This window comes from Acinonyx jubatus, chromosome E4 (genome assembly GCF_027475565.1).
Source record: "Acinonyx jubatus isolate Ajub_Pintada_27869175 chromosome E4, VMU_Ajub_asm_v1.0, whole genome shotgun sequence".
NCBI lineage: Eukaryota > Metazoa > Chordata > Mammalia > Carnivora > Felidae > Acinonyx > Acinonyx jubatus.
In genome coordinates this window covers 48,707,460-48,722,824 of record NC_069395.1, presented here as the reverse complement: position 1 = coordinate 48,722,824, position 15,365 = coordinate 48,707,460, and the positions used below count along the sequence as shown (strand labels likewise).

The following is a 15,365-nucleotide window of genomic DNA, read 5'->3' as shown; positions in this document are numbered from 1 at the left end:
GCTTAAAACATTGCAACCCGTTAACAAGTCCAGGAAGTTGTTTCATTTTGGTCCAGTATGAATTAGATGTGACCAACTCACTGGTTTTATACAGAATGTTCTCAACATAATTAACTTTGAATATTCTCAGTGAATCACTTATTCTTACATGTCTTAACTATGTACCCCCTGCATGACTTCTGTGTTGTATTAATGTGTGGATGAATGAATTTGTTCAACCAAGTTTTGTGTGCTGTAGCTAATTGATTGTTTGAATAAAATCAGTGAATGTGTACCCAATACATCCCCAAACATGTTCATGTTACTTAAGTGTTCTAATTTCCTCAAATACTGTAAATTGAACTTCTGTAATTATAAATATTTTACCAATTCTTGGGATTTTAAGTTTGAGTTCAATACTTAGGATGTGGTATTAGCTTTGAATGTTGACACATTAATTTACCATGATTTCCAAATAAATTTTATGTACATTAGGAGTAGAAAATTGTTCATTGAAGTAAGAGAGAATGATCAAGAATGCTTAGGCATATACTGTTTATGCTTCTCCCTTTTTTCCTTTGAGAGAAAACTTGTAAATCTCACTTAAATTGTATATTCTGTCTGGGGCACCTGGGTGGCTCAGTTGGTTGAGCGTCCAACTTTGGCTCAAGTCATGATCTCACAGTTTGTGGGTTTGAGCCCTCTGTTGGGCTCTGTGCTGACAGCTCAGAGCCTGGAGCCTGCTTGGGATTCTGTGTCTCCCTCTCTCTCTGCCCCTCCCCTGCTTGCATTCCATCACTCTTTCTCAGAAATAAACATTAAAAAAATGAAAAAAATAAAATGTATATTCTGTTAATATTTACAGACATAGACAATTTCCTTTATTGTAGCTTAGTACTTTTCTACTCTCTGTCATGTTGGTTTATTGCTATTTCATTTTCAAAGAATGGCAGTATTTTTGAAGAATAGAACTATATACATTTATAATCTCTTTTCCATAACCATTTGGACTACAGTGTTTCAAAATTCACAAAAATTTTTTTGATTTTAGAAAATATGGTGTACATATAATGACATAAACCCCTTAATTGAGTCTGTAGCAGTATCCAGGAATCAGTCATGTTAATACCTCTGTAGTTAAGTAAGTAAAAATCCACACTAAGTATGGTATAAGACTATAAATAGTGTTATGTAGGGTGAAGGTCACATTTTACTGCTGAAGAAATTATGAAGAAAGCGTTTTCGGAGCTTTTTGGATTTAGGAATTATGGATATGGAGTTGAGGATATGTGTATGTTTTCTGACAAATAATACAAAGTTCTAGAATGCACCTGTTTGGGAATAGTTCACTTATTATTTTTTTTTGAGAATCGTTACAAGGATTGCCTTCATCTTTTCTACATCATAAAATTCAGCACATACACTTTAAAAAATGATGTACAATTGTGTCTCATGTTGAATGAAATAAATTGATTTGCTAAGAAAAAAAGGAATTCACATGACAGAGCAAGTTTTACTGAGATTCCTAAGGAAGTGGTGGCAAGGCAGTGGTTTCTAATGCTTTCTTTCATTAGAAAGAAGGATGAGGTAAGTTGAACCCGAGGATTTATGTAATTGTTCTTTGCAGTTGCTCTCTTCAGTAGCACAGAGTGATTTGATCACCTTTTAAAGTAGGTGAACCACAAAAAACATTCAACTAATGCCTGAGTTAATCCAGAAAAAATTTAGTTGTCTGTTCCCTGTCCCTCCCTATTGGAATAACTTTTAAGTAACTAGAGAGGTGTTTGGTCTTGTAAACCAGGAGGAGGAGTTGGAAGTGTGCTGAGGGCACTACTGAAATTGCTTCACCTTGTGTTGGCAGAGGGATAATTGCTCTCTGATGTTTGTAAAGACACCTTTCTTCCCAAAGGCTATCAAGTGCTTCGCAAGACCTATAGGTAGAGAACGCTTTACAAATCTAATGTAGCTTATTTTCTAATGATAAGGTAGCCATCAAGAAATATTCACTATGAAGGTGGCAGAGGAAAAGATGTGCAGTTGATAGTGTTAGTGAGTCTACTGTAAACAAAAATAAAAACTGAATCCTTGAAGGCATGACAGAACTTCCTTTGCTAGGTCGTGCTGCACAGCTTAGCATCTTCCTTATCTCTACAGCAGGGTTCCGATGTTAGGAGTCTGAGTTTTGCCTTCCCTGACCAAGTGTTGGTGACAATTAGTTGCCCAAGTCTCCTTTGCTCCTAAGAATCCAGTTTAGATCCTGATTGCATTCTTATTCTTCCATAATTTGTCTTCAACGTTGCTCGCGTTCCCATCGTGTCATTTTCAGTAGGATTTCTAACAGTCCCTCTTAACTGACTCCTGAGTCTAAAAAATTGGTAATACTTGCAGATACTGTTTGGGAGAGCAAACATTTACAAAGGAGAATGTTTAACATAAGGCAAGAGAACAAAATTCAAAAGAATAGTGTGGGAAGTTAAAAAAACTTGAAAGTTGATAGTCCTAAATATTTTTCAAAACAATCCTTTAGGTTACCTCATTAAGGAAACTGGCTCAGGAAGTTTAGCTTATTCCCAAAATTGGAGACAAATTCCACAGTTTGTCAGGATTAGAACTCTAACCTCAGATTCCTCAGCCTCTTGTTTTAGCTTCTAGATCTTACTGCTTTCCCTTAGGGAGATGGCCTTTCAAAGCTGAAGGTCAGGAAAACTCAACAGTGAGAAATACCAGATTGTTAGTTTCACAGTCTTTAAGGGAAATGCTGGAAGTACCATTACCTAGGTAACAGAAAACAAAAATGGACAAAACATTCAGAAAGTAGGAGGATGAGAATAATCTCATAGTGATTGTTAGAGGTAGAGCAGAGGAATGTTTAGATATGTTTCATCTCTAAATTTTTTGTCCATAAATTCTTTAAACTTTTTTTTTTTTTTTTAATTAGGCTCCATACATACCCAATGTGGGGTTTGAACTCACAATCCTAAGATCAAGAGTTGGACACTCTACTGACTAAGCCAGCCAGGTGCCCCATCCATAAAGTTTATTTTGCAGTTGCAAGTAATGTTTTAAGGAAATTTGAATGTTTCATTTATGATACTTACAACCCTGGGTAATACCTAATAACTTTCTACCTTTTAATTTCTGACCTCTCTGATTCATATCATTAAAATTTTAATACCTTTTTTCTTATTATGAATATAATAGTGCTTAATGTAAAGAATTTGAGTTGTAGGAAAATGCAAAGAAAATTAAAGTTACCTGTAGTTATACCTTTTAGAGATAACTGTTCTTTTAATATTCTGTTGTATTTTATTCCAGTCTTTTCTGTGTAAAAATGTACTTTTTAAAATATATTTGGTATCATATTGCATATATATTTTTTTAATATTTATTTTTAAATATTTGTTTTGTTTTGAGAGAGAGAGAGAGAGAGAGAGAGAGAGAGAGAGAGAGAGAATGAGTGGGGGAAGAGCAGAGAGGGAGACACAGAAGGCTCCAGGCTCTGAGCTGTTAGCACAGAACTCAACACGGGCCTTGAACCCATAAACCACGAGATCATGACCTGAGCCAAAGTAGGATGCTTAACTGAGCCACCCAGGAGCCCCACATATATATTTTTTAGAGTTTATTCATTTATTTTGGGAGAGAGAGAACAAGCAGGGGAGGGGCAGAGAGAAAGGGAGAGAGAGAATCCCAAGCAGGCTCTGCACTGTCAGTGCAAAGCACCATGTGGACTTCGAACCCACTACCTGAGTCAAAATCAGGAGTCCCATGCTTAATCGATTGAGCCACCCAGGCACCCCTCATGTCGCGTATATTGTAAATCTTGCCTCTTTTCTAACTGTAATTTCTTAGGTTTTTGAAAATGTTTAAAGTTTTTTCAAACATTTTTGTTTTTAAATTTTATTTAATTTTTTTAATGTTTATTTACCTTAGCACAAGCAGGGGAGGGGGAGAGAGAGAGAGGGAGACACAGAATCCGAAGCAGGCTCCAGGCTCCAAGTTGTCAGCACAGAGCCAGACGCGGGGCTCGAACCCATGAACCATGAGATCATGACCTGAGCCAAAGTTGGCCGCTTAACCAACTGAGCCACCCAGTCTCCCCTGTTTTTAAATTTTATTTAAAAAATAAGTATAATAGGCACCTGGGTGGCTCATTCGGTTAAGCGTCTGACATCAGCTCAGGTCATGATCTCACGGTTTGTGAGTTTGAGCCCCACATCAGGCTCTGTGCTGTCAGCAGAGAGCCCACTTCAGATCCTCTGTCTCCCTCTCTCTCTGCCCCTGTCCCACTTGCTCTCAAAAATAAGCAAACATTAGGAAAAATAAAAAGGTATAACATTTCCTTCTTTCAATATTTGGAAGATATAAAAGGATATTCTGTGAGGTCTCTCTAACCCCTCCTCCCCACCCTTCACTTACCGTCTGTCAGGCAATCATTGTTTGCACAATCAATAAATGTTTGAAATTCTTGTATATCCTTCCATACCTATTCCCTGCACAGGGAAACAGATAAATAGGTATGTAGAAACTCTGCCAAGATTGGGGTCCAAAAAAATTTCGTTGACAAAAATGCAAGGTCATGTTTTTTTCCGAGGTTAATGAATGGACTGGACAAAGGAAGTTGGCTGGGAGTTCTGGGGTCTGGAGCCAGCTGTTAATTGCTTTGTATTTGAATTGATATCATCATAGTTTTTACTGTGTGTATGCTTTCTTCTCCTTTTTGACACAAATGATAACCCGTTATAGGAATTTATCTGCACCTTGTGTTATTCCTGCCTCACATTCCCTCTCTATACACACTTACCGATATATTTTTGATATAGTTTCCTGTCAGTGTATAAAGCAGCTCCTCATTCTTTTTGTGGCTGTGTAATGCCTGAATGAATCACAATTTATTTAACCAGTCCCCAGATTTGCTGGTACAAGTGATAGTGCAGGGAATAATCTTGAATATAAATCATTTTGCTTGTGTATGAATATTTTTGTAAAAAAAATTCACAGAATCATTATCAAAGATATGTATACTTGTAATTTTGAAAGATAATCCCAAATTGCTCTTCTTACAGGTTGTAACTATTTATATTTCACCAGCAGTGTATGAGAGTGCCCATCTCTCTACACATAGGGAATTATCAAGAATTTTTGATTCTGACAATCTAAATGATAAAAATAGTTTAATTTTTTCTATCTCTTACATTGATTATCTCACAGAGGCATTTAAAAATATCCTTTTCTGTGCATTGTACATATCTTTTGCCCATTTTTACTGGTTATTGGGTCTTTTTCCTAGTGATTTGTAGGAACTCATATTAAATAAGGAGGTTTTTATCTGTGATGAGTTGCCAATATTTTCATTTGTCTTCCCCGCCATGAGAAAATAATTTTTATGCATTTGAATGTATCAGTCTTTTCTTTTATGGCTTTTTGATTTTATGTTACAGTTAGTATGGCCTTTCCTAGTCTGAGGTTATAAAATAATTCTTCCACGATTTGTCCAGTACTTCTTTGCTTTCATTTTTTACATTTAAATCTTTGATCCATTTGGAATTCATTCTGCCATAGGGTATGAGATATAGATACAATTTCATTTTTAGAAAGATGGTTTTCCAGTTGTCCTAATACCATTTGTTCAATAATCCATCTTTTCTCCACTGATTTAAGATGATTTCTCTATCCTTCAGTAGATTGCCATTTGTATTTTGGTTTCTTTCAAGATTTTCTACTCTGTTCTATTGGTCTATCTATATTGATATGTCAGTATCATGCTGTTTTATTACTGAACCTTTATAATATGAAAATGTAATTGGTTAATGAGTCTAATTCAACATAACTTATTTAACTATTATCCTATTTTAGACATCAACAATTTCCCAAATTTTTGTATTAATAGTCTACTGATTGTTTTTGTGTACAAGTGCTAAAATTGAACTTCTCACTATTTCCTTAGGCTGAATTCCTAGAAGAGTATGTTTTTATTTTATTAAAATTTTTTTTAAATGTTTATTTTTGAGAGAGAGAGAGAGAGAGAGAGAGATGCATGGGGGAGGGGCAGAGAGAGAGAGAGAGAGAGAGAGAGAGAGAGAGAGAGAGACAGAATCTGAAGCAGGCTCCAGGCTCTGAACTGTCAGCACAGAGCCTAATGTGGGGCTCAAACCCATGAACCATGAGATCATGACCTGAGCCGAAGTCGGACACTTAACCCATTGAACCATCTGGGCGACCCCTAAAGAGTATGTTTTTAAAATCCTGAGAAGTTAATGCCAAATTGGTGTGACCTTCCTAAAGGCAATTCCTACCATAAATGTATAAAATTATGGCTCATAATTTATTTTATTTTTTTAAATTTTTTTTCATATTTATTTATTTTGAGAGAGAGAGCACACACGCACAAGTAGGGGAGCGGCAGAGAGAGAGAGAGAGAGAATCCCAAGCAGGCTCCAACGCTGTCAGTGCAGAGCCCAATACAGGGCTTGAACTTACGAACCATGAGATCATGACCTGAGCTGAAATCAGGAGCCCAGCGCTTAACCGGCTGAACCACCCAGATGCCCTTTGGCTCATTTAAATCCTACTTCTGTACTGCTACTTTCACCATATTGAAGTATTTTTACATAGATTTCATGTAGTGTCTTAAACATTATTTAGCACATATTAAAAGTCCTGAGGGTTCTAATGCTAACACCACTGCCTTTCAAAAATAGAGTTGTTTTTCCGATGGTAATCCTTTTCATTAATGGCGTATTTCCAAATGAAGGAGGGAAGGACATGAGTATAGAGTCAAAGCAGTTGGTCTGGTTAAGGGTCAAATCCATGACTGTGGCTTTATTTATACAATGTTAGACTCTCCAACTGAAATAACCTGAAGCTGGTATAGTTCATGTTAGAATTCACTCTTGGTGTGTACATTCTATAGGTTTGGACAAATGTATGACATGTATCCATTATTATAGTGTCACACAGAATATTTTCTTCCTCTTTTTTTTTTAATATTTTTTTTCCACCGTAATCTCCACATCCAACATAGGGCTTGAACTCACAACCCCAAGTTCAAGGGTTGCATGCTCTACCCACTGGGCCCGCCAGGTGCCCCTCATGCAGAATATTTTTACTGCCCTTTATCCTCCGTGCTCTGTTTATTCATCTCTCCGTGTCCCTTACCCCCTAACCTGTAGCAACCTGATGGCAATTGCTATTTTCACTGCCCCCATAGTTTTGCCTTTTACAGAATTCTGTATAGTTGGAATCGTACTCAAATTCTTTTATCAGCTGTTTCATTTAGCATATAATATATAACCATAAGCTTGCCTTACTAGATCAGAAAGGAGCAAATTTAGAAAGGAACAAAGTAGTTGAACTTTTAACAATGGTATCGAGCAGTTCGAGAGTGAAATGTATCCAGTTAATATTGTGTACTTACAGGAAATTTTGTTTGAATTAAATTTGGACAGGATATAATATGTAAGTATCTTGTGTTTATGATTCCCTTAGGCTTTACTGTGCACAATTTTCTGTGTATTTGTAAATTTCAAGATGACTCTGAGTGAGGAAACCCAAGGCCTTTCTAGTGCATGTTCCTGTTTTGAAATGGACTAGTTTTGTCCAGGTAGTTGGTGAGTAGTCTGTAGCAACAAGAAGATGGCCTGTACAGTAACCATTAATGAAAGACATGTTTCAATATCTAAGAAAAGACTCTACCTTCAGTATTTTCTGGTTTCATAAAGACTTGATAGTTTTCCTTTTTATAGAAATGAAGATTTATATGTTTATTTTTTAATCTAGCTTGATAACATGGTTAAAAAAGAATAGCATCATCTGTGGTGATTCCTACTGAAATAGGTAATCCAGAAGATTTGATATGGCTATATTTCTTGCTGTTTTGTTTTTGCTAAGTCATTCTTTAAAAAAAAAATTTTTTTTTTTAATGTTTATTTTTGAAAATGAGAGAGAGAGACAGAGTATGACTAGGGGAGGGGCAGAGAGACAGGGAGACACAGAATCCAAAGCAGGCTCCAGGCTCCGAGCTGTCAGCACAAAGCCGGATGCTAGACTTGAACTCACGAGCTGTGAGATCACCACCTTACCTGAAGTTGGACACTTAACCAACTGAGTCACCCATGAGCCCCTGGAAGTCCTAAGTCATTCTTTTGCAAGTGCAAAGTAAATCAGTTTAAGTGGAAATTTTTAGTTATTTTCACTTTAGGTTGTGTTTTTGGTATACACCTTGATTGTGATGTCAGAGTGTCACGTTGAAGAGGCGTTACTATGTTATTTCTATTGGCTGACAATCTTTCTTTTCCTGTAGCTTAATTGGCAATTATGTTTCTTTTATGTAATCAGTAATGTTATTCCATTTAGTTGTAACCATATTGTATAAAATTATGTTTTTACAAAATTGCTTTTTTCCCCCTATAGTCTCAAATACCCTGCTTTTTTTTTTCTTTCAATAAATTTATGAAACATGGTTAAGCTTTCTCTATTTTATTGGGGAAATAATCATGAAAAAGTTAATGCTTTAAATATTCTTCATGAAGTAAGATTAGAATCTGGGTAAGGTTGGAATCTGAGTTCCAATCCAGTACTTTTTTTTTTCTTTTTTCTTTTTCTTTTTTGAAAGATTACCCTATCTTTATTATCTCCGTTCATAGTTATTGTTTCCAATTTAATATGTTTGTATTAAAATGTATCACAAGCTGTTTAAAGTAGCATTTTAATGCTTTTCTAAATTGTTTTAGGATTTAGCAGTAGGTCTTAGCTTCTCTGCGTCTTTCAGAGCCATGTTGTTAAGAATGGATATTCAGGGGTGCCTGCATGGCCCAGTCAGTTGAGTGTCCGACTTCAGCTCAGGTCATGATCTCACAGTTTGTGAGCTCGAGTCCCATGTCAGGCTCTGCTGACAGCTCAGAGCCTGGAGTCTGCTTCGGATTCTGTGTCTCCCTCTTTCTCCGCTCCTCCCCTGCTCATTCTCTCTCTCTCTCTCAAAAATAAATAATAAAAAAAAATTTTTTTTTTTTTTAAATGGATATTGAGTTCTTCATCGGGGAACTGCAGGAATAAAAGTGAAAATGCTTGAATAACCAGTAGGTTCTTTTTTTGTGTTTGTGTGGTAAAATATATATACTAAATTTCATTTTAACCATTTATAAGCATACAGTTCAAATATAGTCATGGGGCACATGGCTGGGCTCAATCTGTGGAGCATGGGACTCTTGATCTTGGGGTTGTGAGTTTGAGCCCCATATTGGGTGTAGAGGTTACTTAAAAATAAAATCTTAAAAAAAAAATGCAGTCACAGTGTTATGTAACCCTCACCACTGTCTATATTCAAACTTTTTTCATTATCCCTAAGAAACACTCCAGACCCAGTAAACAATAACTGTCCCTTTTCCCCTCCCACTGGTTTCTGGTAATCTCTATTCTTCTTCCTGTCTCTATGAATTTGCCTATTGTAGGTAATACATATAGGTTGAATCACACAATATTTGTCCTTCTGTGTTTGACATATTTCACAAAGTGCACGTATCATCCTTGTAGCCTCTATCAAAATTTCATTATTTTTAATGGCCAAATAATATTCCCTTGTATGTATATACCACATTTTGTTTGTTCCTTCATCTGTTGATGGATACTGCGTTGTTTCCACTTCTTGGCTATTGTAAAAAATGCTGCGGGGGCTCCTGGGTGGCTCAGTTGGTTAAGCATTCAACTTTGGCTCAGGTCATGATCTCACAGTTTGTGAGTTCGAACCCCGTGTGGGGCTCTGTGTTGACAGCTCAGAGCCTGGAGCCTGCTTCGGATTCTATGTCTCCCTCTCTCTCTGCGCTTCCCCTGCTTGCACACTGTCTCTCTCTGTCTCAAAAATAAACATTTAAAAAAGGTGCTATGAACACTGGCATGCAAATATCTTATTGAGAACTCACTGTCAGTTCTTTGGGATACATACCTAGAAGTAGAATTGTTGGATTTTAAGGTTGTTCTGTTTAAATATTAAAGTATATATAAGGTTGTTCTGTTTAAATATTAAAATATATATATTTTTATATATATTTATTGTAGCGGGGGGCGAGAAGGGGGGTGCAGAGAGAAAGGAAGAAAGAGAATTTTAAGCAGACTCCACTCAGCACAGAGCCCGATGTGAGGCTCTGACATGAGCTGAAATCAAGAGTCCATCGCTTCACCAACTGAGCCACCAGGCTCCAGGTGGGAGTTCTCTTTAACCTTTTGAGAAACGGCCAAAGTTTTCCACATTATCTGTACCCTTTTACATTGCTGTCTGCGATGCCCAAGGGTTCCAATTCTCCACATCCTTGCCCACACTTACTTATTGTTGTTTTCCATTCTTTGTGGTTATAGCCATTCTACAAGGTGTGAAGTGGTATCTCATTGTGGTTTTGATTTGCATTTCCCTGACGATTTGTGGTGTTGGGCATCTTTTCATGTGTTTTTTGGCCATTTTTAATATTTTTTGGGGAAAATATCTTTTCAAATCCTTATATTTGTCATAATTACCCTATATATTAATCATAACTCTAGTAACAGTGACAATGATGAGCATAATTATAGCAACAACAATGATGACAAAGTGAAACTTCCTGGGTGCTTACTATGAGCGAGGCACAGTTCTGGGTGCTTTATGCCTTTGAATTTATTTAATCTTCGTGGATACCCTATGAGGTAAATACTGTTATCCTCATTTTGTAGATGAGGAATCAGAGGCATAGCGATCTAAAGGAACTTGCTCATGGGATATAGCAAGTACGTTGCTGATGTGGGATTTGAATCCAGGCAGTTTGCTCTTGAGTTATGTTCTTGACTTTTATATAATTTGGCTTCTCACCCATAAAAAATTCAAACTCTTAGGGACGCCTGGGTGGCTCAGTCAGTTAAGTGACCAACTCTAGCTCAGGTCATGATCTCACAGTTCATTGATTTGAGTCCCACGACGGGCTCTGCGCTGACCGCTCAGAGCCTGGAGCTTGTTTCGGATTCTGTGTCTCCCTCTTTCTCTCTCTGCCCCTCCCCAGCTTGTGCTCTCTCTCTCTCTCAAAAATAAATAAACATGAAAAAAAAATTCAAGCCCTTTTTATAAAAAGCATTTAGTGTGATGTTTGTTAATTTGAACCTTGAACCTGTAGTTTACCTATGTGTTTTATATAGCACCGTAACTGTAAAATAATGACATTTGATCTGCTGGATATGCTTTGAATGTCATGATGTTACTGAATATCTTTGTAGAGTTGTCCAAGTTTTATTAACTGTAGACAACATGTGAAAACTGTATGTGGGTGAGTAGTGTGATATTTCTATATTTAATAAAGATTAAGTCTGTTAGCTATCTAAAATTTATGTATTTTTAGCAGTAATACAAAATAGGAAAATAGTTTTTTTGTTTTTTAAATAAAAGCATGCCTTTCTAGACCTCTTATTTATGTTGATGAAGCCACTGAGAATGCTGAAATTTAAGAGACCACACAATCTTAAGAGCCATGAGTTGTATTCATCTGGAGCATAGCTTTACTTATTCTAGGATTTACATTTCAAGTGGCTCTCCACTTTAATATCATTAATTCTAAAAAGGGGATCCACTTTCATAGAACCAGGTAAAGCCAAACATTGATCAGACCTTGGCCAAATAACAGACATTTTAGAATGTTTATAGAATTCACATGTCCTTCTCTAAAAGCCAGGAACAGTGGCCTCTTGCTGGGTCTTACTTGCTTTCTCCTTAGTTAGTTCCTCTTAAACCTGGCTATCCTTGTGCTACATATGCTTTATAATTTAAACCTATCCTAAGGTGTGTATTTCAAGGACTCAGAGACTTAAAGGATGATTCATATGCAGTAAAGTGTGTGAATCTGTTCTGAAATTTAACTTTTTTCCTACTAATAGATTGTAGTTCTTCAAAATCTGTGATTCCTTAAGTTATGTACAATGTAGCAAGGTGTAGTGAGGTATAGTCTTAAATTCTGATCAGTTCATACATCTTTAAAAAAATGAGTTAATATATTTGACGTGCAACAAACTATACACATTTAAAATACAATTTGATGGGTTGAAATATGTTAATAACTGTGAAACCATCACCCCAATCAAGAGAATTTCTATTTCTCTTTTCCTCTAAAAAGTTTCCTTGCATCCCCTTGTAACCTGACTGCCCCATCCCTCCTACCATGTCACCGACAATCACTACTATGCTTTTTGTCTTTAAAGATTAGTTTAGGTTTTTACAAATTTTGAATAAATGGAATCATACAGTATATACTTATTTCTAGTCTAGCTTCTTTCAGCACATTTTGGGATTCTTATTTAAAAAAATTTTTTTAATGTTTATTTTTGAGAGCGAGGGAGACAGAGTGTGATCAGCAGAGGGGCGGAGAGCGAAAGAGGGAGACATAGAATCCAAAGCAGGCTCCAGGCCCCAGGCTCTGGGCTGTCAACAGAGAGCCTGATATGGGGCTCGAAACCGCGAACAGTGGGATCATGACCTGCGCTGAAGTCCGACGCTCAGCTGACTGAGTCACCCAGGCGCTCCAGCACATTTTGAGATTTATCCATGTTATTTCATGTATCAGTGGTTAATTCCTTTGTATTGCTGAGCAGTATTGAATTCTATTGGTTATTCCACAATTATTGATTAGTTCACTTTTGATGAACATTTGGGTTGTTGCCATGTTTTTGGCTATGACAAAACTTCTGAGAACATTTGTGTAAAAGTCTTTGTATAGATGTATGCGTTTATTTTTCTTGAGCAAGTATTAAAGAGTGGAATTACTGGGTCACGTAGGTGTATGTTTAACATTTTAAGAAACTACTAAACTGTTTTCCTAAGCGCTTGTACAGTTCCAGTTTGCCTGCCTTACCATCACTCGGGATGGTCAGTCTTTGAGATTTTAGCTATTCTAAGAAATATGTAGTGATACAAATTGTGGTTTTAATTTGCATTTTTCCTGATGACTACTATGTTGAGCATCTTTTCATGTGCTTATCAGACGTTCTTCTATCTTTTTAGTGAAGTGTCAAATCTTTTGTCCATTTTAAAATTGGGTTTGTTTTAGGGAACCTGGGTGGCTCAGTTGGTTAAGTGTCTGACTTTGGCTCAGGTCATGATCTCATGGTTTGTGAGTTTGAGCCCTGTGTCGGGCCCTGTACTGACAGCTCAGAGCCTGGAGCCTGCTCTGGATTCTGTCTCCCTCTCTCTCTCTCTCTCTGCCCCTCTCCTGCTCATGCTCTGTCCCTCTCTCTCTCAAAAATAAATAAACATTGAAAATTTTTTTAATTGGGTTTGTTTTATTGAGTTGTATGAATTCTTTTTTTTTTTTAATGTTTATTTATTTTTGACACAGAGACAGAGCATGAATGGGGGAGGGTCAGAGAGAGAGGGAGACACAGAATCCGAAGCAGGCTCCAGAGAGCCCAACGCAGGGCTTGAACTCGTGAACCATGAGATGGTGACCTGAGCTGAAGTCGGAGGTTCAGCAAACTGAGCCACCCAGGCGCCCCAAGTTGTATGAATTCTTAATATATTTTGCATGTAAATCATTAATCAGGTATGTGATTTATTGTTGTTTATTCCCAGTCTGTGACTTCCCTTATCATATTCCTAACAGTGACTTCAAAGAATAGAAGTTCTTAATTTTGATGGTATTGATTTTTTTTTCCTTTTATGGGTTGTGCTTTGGGTATTTTATTTCAGAAATCTTTGAGGTGGCTGGCTGGCTCAGTTGGAAGAGCACGTGACTCTTGATCTCAGGGTCATGAGTTTGAGCACCATGTTAGATGTAGAGTTACTAAAAATGAGTAAATAAATAAATAAACTTAAAGAGAAAAGAAATCTTTGTCTAGCTCAAGATCACAAAGATTTTCTCCTATGTTTTCTTCTAAAAGTTTTATGGAGCTCCTGGGTGGCTCATTCGGTTAAGCTTTCGACTTCAGCTCAGGTCATGATCTCGTGGTTCATGAGTTCAAGCCCCACATCGGGTTCCATGCTGACAGCTCAGAGCCTGGAGCCTGCTTCAGTTTCTGTGTCTCCCTCTCTCTCTGCCCTTCCCCTGCTTATGCTCTGTCTCTCTCTGTCTCAAAAATAAACAAACACTAAAAATAAATAAATAAACGTTTTATAATTTGAGGTCTATGATTTGTTTTGATTTTATTTTTGTATAGTGCAAAATAAAGATTTTGCAAAAAATTAATGAAAAAAATGTGGATATCTAATTGTTCCAGCACTATTTGTTGGAAAGGCTATTCTTTCTGCACCCAAATGCCTTTGCCTCTTTGTTGAAAATCAAATATATGTGGGTCTATATCTGGACTCTATTATACTCATTTGTTCTGTTGTCTATGTTGAATCATAAGCATACTATTTTGATTACTATAGTTTTTGTTTTTTTTTAAGTTTATTTTCAGAGAGAGTAAGTGCATAAGCAAGGGCTGGGATGCAGAGAGAGGGGGAGAAAGAATCTTAAGCAGTCTCCACGCTATCAGTGCAGTCTGATGTGGGGCTTCAGCTCACCAATCATGTGATCACGACCTGAGCCAAATCAAGAGTTGGACACTTAACCGACTGAGCCACCTAGTGTGCTGATTACTATCGTTTTATAATAAATTTTGAGTATAAATCCTCTTTGTTTTTCTTTTGTTTTTGTTTTTCTTTTTAAAAGTTATTTTGGCTAGTCTAGGTCATTTGCATGCCCATATAAATTTTAGACTCAGCCTGATGGAGGATTTTGATTGAGGTTGTGTTGAATCTGTAGATCACTTTGGGGGAAAATTAATATCTTGACAATATCAAGTCTTTCGGTTTAGGAACACACTACATCTCTCTCTGTATTTTGTCTTTAATTTCTCTTTACAAAGTTTTCAGTGTACAGGTCTTGCACATTTTTGTTAAATTTACCCATAAGTATTTCATAATTTTGGTATTATAGATGGAGTGATTTAAAAATGTTTTAATTCAATTATTTGTTGCTGGTATATAGAACTACAATAGATTTTTGCATTTCATCCTGTATTCTGCAGACTTGCTAAACTCATTTGTTATTTCTAGTGGATTTTTTTTGTAGATTAAGTATTCTATATAGAGAATCATATATATTGGCTGCATATAAAGAAGTTTTACTTTTTTTCCAAGGATGCCTTTTATTATTTTTTTATTTCCTGATTACATTGACTAGAACTTCCAGGATAATGCTTAATAGAAGTGATAGGACAGACATCCTTCCTGATTTTAGGAGAAAAATTTTCAGTCTGTGATGTTAGCTTTAGGTTGTTTTGTTTTTCTGTAGATGCCCTTTACCAATTTGAAGACATTTTCTTCTATTCATAGTTTCCTGAGAGGGTTTTTTGTTTGTTTGTTTGTTTGTTTTAATCAGGAATGGATGTTGAATTTTGTC

At 36.5% G+C, this 15,365-nt stretch overlaps 1 protein-coding gene and 2 long non-coding RNA genes across 9 annotated transcripts in view; 2 read left to right on the top strand and 1 right to left on the bottom strand.

Annotated features, from left to right (window-relative positions):
* The window catches only part of RASAL2 (RAS protein activator like 2), a 353,917-nt gene that overhangs the window by 4,796 nt on the left and 333,756 nt on the right, over positions 1-15,365 (top strand). The gene's annotated exons all lie outside the window — the stretch shown is intronic.
* LOC113603798 (uncharacterized) overlaps positions 1-15,365 on the bottom strand; it is a 69,027-nt gene that overhangs the window by 32,710 nt on the left and 20,952 nt on the right. For 4 of the 5 annotated variants that reach the window (XR_008293018.1, XR_008293015.1, XR_008293016.1 and 1 more), the window contains exon 2: positions 4,399-4,472. This is a non-coding gene — a long non-coding RNA (uncharacterized LOC113603798). Of the gene's footprint in view, positions 1-2,597; positions 2,754-4,398; positions 4,473-15,365 lie in introns of all 5 variants that reach the window. The other variant, XR_008293017.1, reaches the window with a different exon arrangement.
* Positions 6,036-13,803, top strand: LOC128312970 (uncharacterized). The gene is made up of 2 exons (XR_008293020.1): positions 6,036-9,946; positions 9,980-13,803. It is a non-coding gene; the product is annotated as an uncharacterized LOC128312970 (long non-coding RNA).